General features: G+C 40.1%; 1 protein-coding gene and 1 long non-coding RNA gene across 3 annotated transcripts in view; one reads left to right on the top strand and one right to left on the bottom strand.

The window, feature by feature from the left end:
- The window catches only part of LOC119870702, a 72762-nt gene extending 65408 nt beyond the window's left edge, over window positions 1-7354 (bottom strand). Inside the window, exons 1-2 of the long non-coding RNA XR_005353350.1 lie at window positions 6930-7354; window positions 53-143 (exon numbers count right to left, since the gene is read on the bottom strand). This is a non-coding gene — a long non-coding RNA (uncharacterized LOC119870702). The remainder of the gene's footprint in view (window positions 1-52; window positions 144-6929) is intronic.
- DOK6 (docking protein 6) overlaps window positions 1-12085 on the top strand; it is a 368735-nt gene that overhangs the window by 156916 nt on the left and 199734 nt on the right. The window lies entirely within an intron of this gene.

Below are 12085 nucleotides of genomic sequence, written 5' to 3'. Positions count from 1 at the left end.
CAACACATTTACTTTTGTTGATGATAATTACCTGAGAAAAGAATATACTCACTTTTTTGCATTTCTTCCTTTCTTTATTCATTAATTTTTTAAAAATGTTCAATGTTAACCATGTAACAGCTTGGTGTAAAACAAGGATACAGCTGTGAATAAGCAGAGAAAAATCCACAAAGAACTTACAATCTAGTGGGAGAAGAGTAAAAATAAGCACAACAAATAAGTAAAATGCTCAACAACCTGGTGAAAAGTGCTACCAAGAAAATGAACAGGAGGCAGGAAAAGTTGGCCTTAACCAAAGGAAAAGCTAACTTGCTCATCATTTCTTCATGGCAAGAGATAATTGTACGACTTGGAGCAAGGCATCCATGGACGTTAGGCTTTGTCCTCCCACAGACTGGGACATTGAGGCTTTATCTTCCTTGATGGCTGCATTTCAAAGGGATGGCTCCCAAGTTATTACGGGGTAAAAACTGGCAGTAGAGCTCTTTTTTAAAAACATTTTATTTATTTATTCATGAGAGAGAGAGAGAGGCAGAGACACAGGCAGAGGGAGAAGCAGGCTCCGTGCAGGGAGCCCGATGCAGGACTTGATCCAGGGTCTCCAGGATCACACCCTGGGCTGAAAGGTGGCGCTAAACCACTGAGCCACCTGGACCACCCTAGAGCTCTTAAAAAGGCTTATGGCCTGCAGAGGCAAGGTAAATGCTCCAAGAAGAGTCAGGGAAGGCACTTCTGTGGTTGGGCCTTCTAGTTTCTGTAGCAACGCCAGGGGTGAGTGGGAGTTCAGAGGCCTAGAGTCAAGCTGACAAAAAAGCATGAGGCTTGGTCGCCTTGCAGCCCTGCAGACCATGGGCAGTGAGATGGGGAGGCACTAGAGGGTGTCCAGCCCCACAGCGTCATGATCTGATTCACATTCCAGCAGCAGAGAAAGGGCATAAGGAAAAAAATGATGGGAGATGGAGAAGGAAAGATTGTTATGGGCAGACATGGGAGGCAGCCTCAGTGAACAGCAAGCCAGACTGCAAATGGGCCCAGCCCTGATAGCCCAGAGAGGTGGATAGAGTTGCAGAAAAATGCTGCAGACACAGCTCAACCAGAACCTGGAACACAGTATGCATGGTGCTCAGAGGGAGTGCTCCACTGCCCAGCCAGATACTTATGAGATGTTTCATAAATAATTAAGCTTCCTAAATTCTTCCATGGTCTTCAAGCACAAATATTGAGGGTGTCCAATCAATCATGTATGGATACACAGGATAAAGAGACTTAGCTGCAAAAGCAGCGATCTTGGTAACTTCATGGAATTTACTCTTGGGACAGCACTCTCCAGTGTAATTATCCACAACTTTTCATGTGTTTGCAAAATATAGAGCTGTCACTCCTTAAACTGTGTAAAATAGAAAAATTTAAGATGATCATTTTTGCCCCTTAAAAGAACTTTATACATAATGTACAAAAAAAAAAAAAAAGAAGCTGTTTCCTGAAATGATTCCTTCAGGTTCCATTTTTTAACTCTCATCCCTTTGTAAATAATACTTGAAGAAATTAATTTTAATTAGCATTTCCCCAAAGTATCTTCTGTAGACCATTAATTTTTTTTGCAAGGTTAATATTAACCTCTGCAAGGTTAATAATTAAATGATGAGAGGATGGTTGAGTGATCAAATGTCTGAGGAATGCTGGATTAAACAGAGTTGAACAGTTTTATTTACTGTAGAGCTCCTCAGCACATTTAACATGTTAAGTTGTGGCTTCCGAAGAGAGGGTTATGAAATGAAACTTTCCTAAACATGTCTTTGACTATGGTTCCCTTTTATTCTTAAACCTCTGACCATATCTCTGAATTGGAGTTCTGTAGAGACATAGGAACAATGACTACATCTGTTGGTTTGAGAGTGTCTTAGATGTTGGTCTGAGAGTAATTCGCACCTTCATGCAGACAATGTCTTCGGTGGACTGGAGTAGGATCTGTGTGCCATGAGTTAATCGAAGGCTGACATGGAGTAATAGTCAAGCCACAGACATCAAGGTTAAGTGCTTACCCCAGCTACGAGAGGGCACCGAGCCCTTGGCTGGAGGGATGAGCCTCTGGTAGTAAAACTGCTCCGATTTATTCATGAAGGCTAAAATGTTTGAAGGTCTCCTCGCCAATCAGAGGGAATTTTGGGGCTCTGCCAGTTTTGAGGATCCTGGTTCCTGCCAAATTAATCCAGCAGCTGTTCTGAAAGTATTCAGGGAGCTCCAAATCCATGCAGTAGCTTCACTTTTATGGTTTTTATAGCTTGGCTCCCCTGGAGCAATACAGAAGACTGTTGTGGTCTTCAGAGACACAGCAAGTGGCAATATTTCTGTAATTTGCTCAGTGTACAAGAGCTCAGATGGTTTGCTGAGGTTTAGAATAAGATATCAAAAATGATTGTTGCTATTTTTCTATCATACTAGACGGTCATATATTAAACTTGTTTTTGACATATTTCACATCCCATATACTCTATCCAATTAAAAGAATGGCAGTCTGACAGGTGCTTTTCCTGCCTCATTCTTGCTTCTTGCATCTGTCATACTTTTTGAAAAAAAGAATTTGTAATAGAAATTTAATTTAATATTGATTTATTTAGAAGTGGAATAAAAAAAACACATTATCAGGACTTGGCATTGAGGCACAGTTAGCATTTCTCTTTCATGTCACCAAGTGTAACAGACCCATCGTCCTACACGAGTTTCCGTTTGGGATGGCCCCATAGTGACAGCAGTCTTCCTGTCACTTGGGGGACTGGAATTGAGACCTGCTATGAAACTAGAGATATGTCCACATGGCAGTAAGAAGAGAAAGTGATGCATTTAAAAAGTGATCGTTGGTATCCTATCCTTGTAGAACTAGGCGTTGGTGTCCATCATTTCCATCTTCAAGGACTGATCCCAGGTGGTATGCCAGTCTCAGGACTCTGCATCCCAGTTCATACCCTCCATCGGCACTGGATCTTCAATATACCTCCAGCTCTTAAGCACATTTCCAGGAGAAACCATAATATACATTTCACTCTGCATTTTGTGGTAATTTTTAACAATGTCTTAATTCCTAACGAAAACCTACTAGGCAATGCACATTTACCCTGCACACTATCTGCCTGGCATAGACCCACAGGCAACCAGTGAAGACTCAGGAGAGGCTGGAAAAATTCAATCAAACCCTGACCATTTTAAAAGGAGATGTTTTTAAAACAACTGGAAAATGGATCCTGGGTTTCTTGACCCCATTGCTCCTTCTATTGCATCATGCTTCTTTGGAATGAAGGAACAACAATGAAAGGAATGGCTTCTCCTTTTCAAATTTTAACTCCTTTGGACTTTTTATTTAAATATTTAGTAGCATTTATGTTAAAACGTATTTCACTTTAAAACTTTTTGCATGAGTAAAGAAAGCTATATATTTCTTCACATTTAGTCATTTATTATTCATGAAATCAGAACACAAATAGACTGTCAGAATATAGCCAAAGGGCTGAATTTAGACTAAGGAAGGGGCTTGCTGTTACCATATAAAGTGCTATAAGAAATTGAAATTATAGTAATGGGGGGGTAGATATATAGTTCGTCCAAGAAAATGTCCCTCAAGTTTCACAAAGCATTAATCATCATATTCATTTCTGTTTTCAAAGCTCTAGGCATTATTTTGGATTTCTTTGTTCTCTGTTGAGTGGTCAGCTTATACTCTGACTGCTTGTATTGCACTGTATATTACAAATCTTTATTGAATTTCCATGAACTGCTTCTGTAAAATGCTTTGGGTATTGGTATTGCTGAACACTTTTGTGTTATTTGGAAAAATATAAATTTATAGGCCTTTCCTTAAGATACTTTCTTAAGACCATAAAAAGTAGATATAAAAAAAAAGGTAGATATTCCCAAGTAACTTTCAACATTTAGAAATGTAAGTAACTGTGGAGTAGCTTGGTAGCCTGGAGTAATCAACTCAAACAGTTAAGTATTTGATATTTAAGATAATATATCTATTGTCCAATTAGGATGAATTTCTTTGCCAGGAAATTATTCCTGTTCTAATAAGGTGGTGCTTTAAGCACATTTCACAGTGTCCCTCCTAAATTAAGCACCCACTAAGAAAATATACAGAAAACAAAGACTATCTGAGAAAAAATACTTGCTGATTGTCTCTTTGGATGAGGAAGTTGGATCAGTGGGGGTTTGGAAAAGATACAATTGTTAATAAGTTAACCCAGCTGCTTATGAGGCTGCTGGATTCCCTAAAGAAATGTCAGCCAACAAAATCCTGGGGATAATTTGTAAGTAGAATTTGATACGTTGATGGACTGTGTCCCACTGGTTAAGCCCAGGAAACTTTCAGGTGGATAACACAGTAACTTTCTGCACCTAACTGGAAACGCCAGCTTCCATCATTTTGTGTCACTTCTCAGTCTCAGAGCTAATTCTTGTTATCACAACCCACTAATGTCTACTCAACTTGAAAATCATTATGTTGGTTGCATGACTAAATCCTTATGTTGGTTGGTTGATTTGTTTGAATATTACATGTTTTCTTGACTACATGATTACTGAGTAAATGCTATTGTCCACTACATAAATATTTATTTTAATATATGTATATATGTTTATATATTTACTATGTATTTATATATTAAATTATTTAATATAGTTAATGAGTATAGTTGATATATTTAATATATGTTTATATATTAAATTATTTTTATTATTATGAGTTATATATAAATGACATACTGTTTTTTACAATTATAAATTATATATAAATTATGTATAGTTTTATATGTAATGGTGTGAATATGTCATTTATATATAATATATAAAATATATCATACATAACTATAACTATAAATAAATAATAATATAAATAAATAATATATATTTGCATAAATATATTATGCTCTATGCTATATGTTGTATGTAACTCTATATTAAATACAAATATATTATATATACTTATATACATTAAAATTATTTTAAAAAGAAAAAATAATAAAAATTATTGTATATCTTTCATATGTACCTTGAAGTTAAATACATCTTTACCTTTATTTGGTAATTTAATAAATGAGGAATGCCTGGGTAGCTCAGTCAGTTAAGTATCTGTCTGCCTTCAGCTCAGGTCATGATCCCAGGGTCCTGGGATCAAGTCCCACATAGGGGTTCCCTGCTCCATGAGGAGCCTACATCTCCCTCTCTCTCTGTGCCTGCCTCTCTCTTTCTTTCTCCCTGTCAAATACATAAATAAGATCTTTTAAAAAAATAAATGAATGCTTATTTCCCTTGATGATCTTGCAATAAAGTATAAAAACTTGTACACATTATCACTACAAACCAGATTCAGTTCATTTGTCTTAAGAGAACATATTGTCTCAGCTAATGATGGTGAGCCTATGGCAGTGGGGAACTGTCTGTGATGTGTAATGTAATCAACAGATTAGGTGTTTTGGTGTATGGGGTTGGGGAATACATTCATATATTTTCTAGTCTTTTAAGAAAAGTCATTTTGTGTTCTGAATTTCCTGTTTAAGATCTAGAAAAGTGATTATTTAAAAATTTCCAAAAGCCTTATGTTCAGTGTTTTATTACCTTTAAAATATTAACAAAATCATCTTCTAAATTCTAGGATTAGGGTATTCTGTGGTCTTGTTGAAAATCCTTTGTGCCATAATACTCTATATGGGATGGAACCTGGGGCCACATTCTCTCATAGGTGTGTCATTAGGTGGCTTCTGACAATTAAAATGATTTTACCTGTAGAAGGCATCATCCTCTTACGTGGTAGCACGATACTTGAAAGTAAAATCTCCCTAAACATTTTCTCAGTATTTACAAATGTATAATTTCAGTAAGCATCCTTTTATTCTTATTTAAAAATAATATTTGTCAATAAATGTATAACTACATGCATTCTACAAATTTCCATACAACAGATATAAAAAGAAGCATCATTTGGAGCAAAAAAAAATATAAATGTTAGAATCCAGCTAATTCCAGAAACAATAGTAATCTAATATTTTCTTTCTTCTAGTACTACTTATAAGACATCAATTACTATAGAAGTTGTGTCAGATACCATCCTCTCTAGCTACTGCCAAGTCCCCAGTTTGGAAGTCCTGGGAGCATCACCATTTACATTGATTTCAGCTGTGTCTGTCTTTCATCCAACAGCAGTTACTAAGCCTACGGATTGAAGGCAGAGATTCTCCATTTCTGGTGCATGTATGAAATTTAAAGAATCCATGAATCCCTGACCTTTCTTTCTAGTTCTTATTTATGTGGCTTTCATTGATTTGTTCAGAACTAATGTTTTAATCAATGGTTTTCTTCTCAGTGTAGGTGTAACACTCTCACAAGAAAAGAATAATAATAGCTAACAACTATTGAGTATGTGCTATTTGTCATTATGCCTATAAGGCTTTGGCTTGAATTAACCTGGTTTCTCTCACAACAAAAATATGCATGAACACTCCCATTTTATCGATGAGAAAATGATAGTAAGAAAGTGTAAGAAATTGCCCAAGCTCATACATCTAGTGTCAGAGCTACAACTGATTAAGTTTTTACTTATTTATTTATTTTTAGAGCTGGGGTTAAAACCCAGACTCCCATGCAAAGCCTGTGCTGTTAACCATGAAGCTAAACTTCCTGAAAATACAGCTTTTTCTATCTTGCAGAATATATTTTTCCCTGTAGGTTTCTTTGTCTCCCCCAAATTATAAACCATACAACTAAGTTGTAGCTTGTGAATTAATTCTGGCTACAATTCAGAATTACATACCAATTTTTTATTGAATGTGGATTTTAAACAGTAAAAGTAATCAAAAAAATCATTTTTTTCCCTTTCAAACCTATTTTACATAAGCAGAACCTACTTACTGTGTTCTAACTAATAAAACACAGTCACCTACCTACTGGACTAGAGAAAGCCATCCAGCTAGTCGCTCAATGACATCCAGGGTGCCATTCCCACTCTGAAATTATGGCAAAACATGCTAAGTGGAAACATGTCACAATGAGTAGTTGTTGGTGGAGAGACGATTGTGAGATCCTCTCACAAGTATTTTAACTCAAAATAAAAATGTCCTGTACTGCATGTTGAATAAGGGGATGAGAATTTTAAAACGGCTGTCATCGGCTCTCCAGTGGCTATAGGCTTTAGAAGAAAAAATAAAAGAATAAACATGAGATGATAATATTAACGGCCTTTCATGAGAAGACAGAAAAATAGGCTATTAATTTAGCAGTGACTTCGATCTAATCATGACAAGAGGAGCAGAAGAAAGTTCTCTCCCAGCCGAAAGAAAAAGTATAATATGGTTCCACATCCTCTCCTCCTGAAAAACAAGCCCAAATATAAAATCTCTGAAAATGCACTTACATAACTTGAATTCAGATGTTCAGCACAAAATAATAGTATGGCTTTCCATAAGCTGGTTAGACATTTAAGCTTGTCTCTAAATGGATAATAAGTCTCTTCTGAGACACCCGGGTGGCTCAGTGGTTGAGCGTCTGCCTTTGGCTCGGTCGTGATCCTGGGGTCCTGAGATCTAGTCCCACATCAGGCTCCCTGCACGGAGCCTGCTTCTCCCTCTGCCTGTGTCTCTGCCTCTCTCTGGGTGTCTCTCATGAATAAATAAATAAAATATTTTAAAAAGCCTCTTTCACCTATATATCATGGTGGTCAGGAGGACCCACTGAAATTTTCTCTTGACAACTCTCAGACACTCTAAGATTTTAAGGCAATTTTGTATACTGTTACAAAATTACCCTGTCGCCTTCTCCAAGAAAACAGAAAGTCAAAGAACTGATGATGCTCCTTGCCACGTGCAAGCAGATTTGGCAGAGTGGTTGTCAAGATACTTGGATTGTAGTCTGAGTTCTTTACGACCCGAGCTGAACTTAGCATGTCAGTTAGATTTTCCGGTTCTCAATTTCCTCTTCTATCACATAAGTGAATCACATAAGGTGACCTCTGATATATAGTCCTTTTCTATGAATTAGATATTATGTAATGAGGAGAGAATGTTATTCACCAGAACTGATGTATTTGCTGGTATTTAGTCATTTAATAAATATGCATCGACTGCCTACTCTTTTGTTTAAGGTTGGAAAAATGACAAGACAGACAAGACCCAGACCCCTAGAGGACATTCTAGATGGGGTGCCAGACAATAAACAAGGAAGCAAATGATCATGTAATTTCAGATAGTAATAAATGCAATGAAAAAAAATAAGGCAGGATAAGGATTGGAAAGACAGTAGGGTTACACAGACATTTTCCAGTGAGGTGTTCAAGGAAGACTTCCCTACAGCGGCAATTGGGAAAATAACTGAATTAAGCTGAATTAAACTGAATAACTGAATTAAATTATGGAGATTCAAGCAGAGAGAGCTGCAGATCTAACTGACTGGTGTGGCTCGCGGGGGGTGAGGCAACAGTAGTTGGAGGTATGGATGGGTGGCTTTCATTTGTAGGGAGAGGATCCATTTCAAGTAGCCTTTTGTGTATGAAGTGAGGAGGAAATCGAGGTTCACTTCTTCCATAAAGATAAGCAGTTGTTCTAACACCACATTTTAATAGTCTGTCCTACTCTGAAATAAATCAGTGCTTAAAAAAAATCAGTCATCCATGTGTGGCTCCCTATATAGACTCTATTCTGCATCCTTGATCTCTGGGTCTCTATATGCCAAAACCACTCTGTCCTAGTGACTTAGAGCTTTATTTACAGTTAAGTCTTGAAATTGGGTGGGGTAAGCCCCCCAACATCCTTCTTTTCAAAATCGCTTTGGCTCCCCTTAATCTTCCCTAACCACCAGGGTGAAAGGTGCGTGCTCTGCGAGCTGTGTGCTCCCTGGGGCCTTCCTTGCACGGTACACGCTGTGGCAGCAGGCAAAGCTAACTGCCGCGGCTGCCACCGTCCGACTTCTCTTCCGAGGGCCCGATGCCACAGAGCGAAGGAGCAGTGCTAAAGAGCCTCTAACTTTAACCAGATCCTCCTTGCTGTATTGCATTCTTTTGATTCCTGTCCTATTGATTTCCTGGCATCGTTCTCCCCACGTCCGGTTATCCAGAGCTGAAATGCGTTTAATGTTTACACTAACCATTCTTCCCAATTCTTTGGTATTTTTTTTTAAGATTTTATTTATTTATTCATGGGAGACCCAGAGAGAGAGAGAGAGAGAGGCAGAGACACAGGCAGAGGGAGAAGCAGGCTCCATGCAGGGAGCCCGATGTGGGACTCGATCCTGGGACTCTGGGATCATAACCTGAGCCGAAGACAGACGCTCAACCACTGAGCCACCTAGGCATCCCCCCTTTTTTTTCTTTTTAATGATTTTATTTATTCTTACCCAATTCTTAATAGATTACTCTGCCCCGTGCATACCTAATGCCATTATGTATCCTTTGTTAATCTTTTATTTCCTTAAAATTTCTTCCCCTCTAAGTCACCTCCCTCCACCTAGTGCTTCGTTGTGTTCCTCCGTTATCCTATCTGTTTTCCCCATGTTCACTGGCTTTCTCCTGTGTCTAACAGCTCGGGGTTAGCCCCTCTTGTTCTAGTTATGGGTGCAGCTGCCAGTACTGGGGGTGTCCCCAGGCGGCATCCCCCTGGTGCAAACCTACAGTGCACACATGTGTGCCTCTCACTCCCCGTGGCTTTCCTGTTGACATCAAGGCTTTAAATACTGTGGGGGTCCTGAATGGCTCTGGAAATGGTAGCAGGTGCTAAAAGCCTATGGGGTAAACCATTTTCCCCCAGTGAGAGGTGGGAACCAGGGATGTGTTGCTCTTTTTGTCTCCATATGGATTGGCTCAAGATAGGCTTTAGATATTTCAGAAGACATCTACCAGATGGAGAACTTCCTTGCACATAGCTGTGGTCAGCTCAGTAGTCCTATTGGCTTTCTTCTTGCCCTTGCCCTTTACTGCTACCTCATGATGGTAATTGCTAATAGAGGAGGACCACAGCTGCCTTTGCTTCAGGCCTTGCTTTTTCAGGCTGCAGAAGAAGCAAGAAAGGCTTTAGCCAGCACACCCTCAGATGGATTTTGAGAGTTGGGTTACTCCCCTGGCTGAGCGTAAGGGGGATCGGATTCCTGGTTGTACCCAAGGGGGGATGACCCTTGGCAGACAGTAGCATCATGGTTACCTGGGCTTTGGCTTTCCCTTGTGGTCAGCTAGGGTGAGGTGTAGATGAAGTAGAGGCTTGCAGGGCCACAGAGAGTCCCAGGCAGAGGACATGATGTTACCCTTAGCATTCCTGCCACTAAGAAAGACATTCAATGTTTGGAACTTTCTTTGGATTTTGGAAATAATGTTTATCATATTTCAGAATATTTTTCCAAGCCATTTCTTTTTTTTTAATTTTATTTATTTATTCATGAGAGACGGGGGGCAGGGGGGCAGAGACAAAAGCAGAGGGAGAAGCGGGCTCCATGCAGGGAGCCCAATGTGGGACTTGATCCTGGAACTCCAGGATCATACCCTGGGCCAAAGACAGGTGCCAAACCACTGAGCTACTTTCTTGATTTGCTTAGAAGGCTGCCAGTTTTCAGTGGAGGGCAGAGCAGAAAGGACCCCTGTGTTCTAGGCATTCCTGGCCGCAGAGCTGTGTGACCCCGTAGACCTGGCCATAACACAGGCAGACCTGTCAGTCAGTGGGAACACTGACTGGGGCCTGGCGAGGCCCAGGAGGAATTTTGCAGTGCTGAGACCTAGTATGTAGAATCTGTTGATGGCCTTTATGGAGAACTGGTCTTCATTTTAAAATTGCCATAGGGGCTCCTGAGTGGCTCAGTTGGTTAAGTGGCTGACTCTTGACTTTAGCTCAGGTCATGCTCTCAGGGTCCTGAGGTCAAGCCCCCTGTCAGGCTCTGCGCCCAGTGGGGAGTCTGCTTGAGGATTCTCTCCCTCTGCTCCTTGTCCTGCTCACTCTCTCTCTCTCTCTCAAATAAATAAGTAAATCTTAAAAAAAAAATGTTCCTTGCATGAATGATCCTGGTCTTGGTAGGGAATAATTATTGGACCACAGGGCACCCAGCACCTTTGTGACAGTAGCCATCTTCTGTGAGCTGGATATTAGTAAGTCGACCAGATCTTAAGGTGAGGTGGACACAGCAGCGATGCATTTTTCCAATGGAAATATTCAGGAACAAGCCCTAATAGGTACTGACAACACCAGATACAAAAGAACAGGTAACGCAGACCCACATGTCATGTATCTTTCTTGCCCTGGCACCTGTGTCTTTTATCCCATACCTGTGGCTTTATGGAACATTCCCTAAGACCAGCTAAAGGAGAAGGAAACAATCCAGGCCTCGTTCACAAATTCGCTAGCAAGATATATCCATGCTGGTTAGAGTGTCCTTCTGCCCAGGACAGCCTCAGCCTCACCCATGGTGCCCCTGAGGGATGAGATCAAGAGGAGCCTTCTCAGTGACCCAAAATTGTTTGGCTCAGGCTTTGCTTTCTGGGGTAATGCAGATTAAGACACTTCTTTTCCACCTTCCAGGAGTTTCCTACCTTTGCCATCCCTCCTGGTGACTGCTACACACTCAAGGTTCCCAACCACTCTGCAGGTGTCGGTACCTTCCTAAACTCAGGATCAGGGCTGCTGGATCCTATACTTCCAAGTCACATTTTGTGCTCCAGATATTACAAAATGGACATGATGCAAGTGAAGTCTGGCTAAATGAAGTTCAAAGTCATCTTAAAGGCAAAATAGGGTTGGAAAGGCAAAAACACAAGCCTAGGAAGTAAAGGTGTAAGTAGATGAACGACTTGGCTTTGGTGTAGTAACTAGAACTGTTCTAGGATGTGTGTGTGTGTGTGTGTGTGTGTGTGTGTGAGTTCTCATGAGTGTGTCTTAAAAACTTGTTTTTTTTCAGTCTTAAATGGCAAAGTTCCCTCCTCACCTGCAATCCCTGTGCCCAGCATCTGGTAGCCAGATCGTGGCCTGGAGCCTTCAGGAGAGAGTACCCCCAAACATGCCTCCCATGCACCCTTCTGATCTGTCTTATGACCGAGTTACTCTTGCCGTTCACTGGGATGCTGTCGTAAATC

This window comes from Canis lupus, chromosome 1, assembly GCF_011100685.1.
Source record: "Canis lupus familiaris isolate Mischka breed German Shepherd chromosome 1, alternate assembly UU_Cfam_GSD_1.0, whole genome shotgun sequence".
Lineage (NCBI taxonomy): Eukaryota > Metazoa > Chordata > Mammalia > Carnivora > Canidae > Canis > Canis lupus.
The sequence above is the reverse complement of the archived record's forward strand: the minus strand, read 5'-3'. Positions and strand labels throughout refer to the sequence as shown.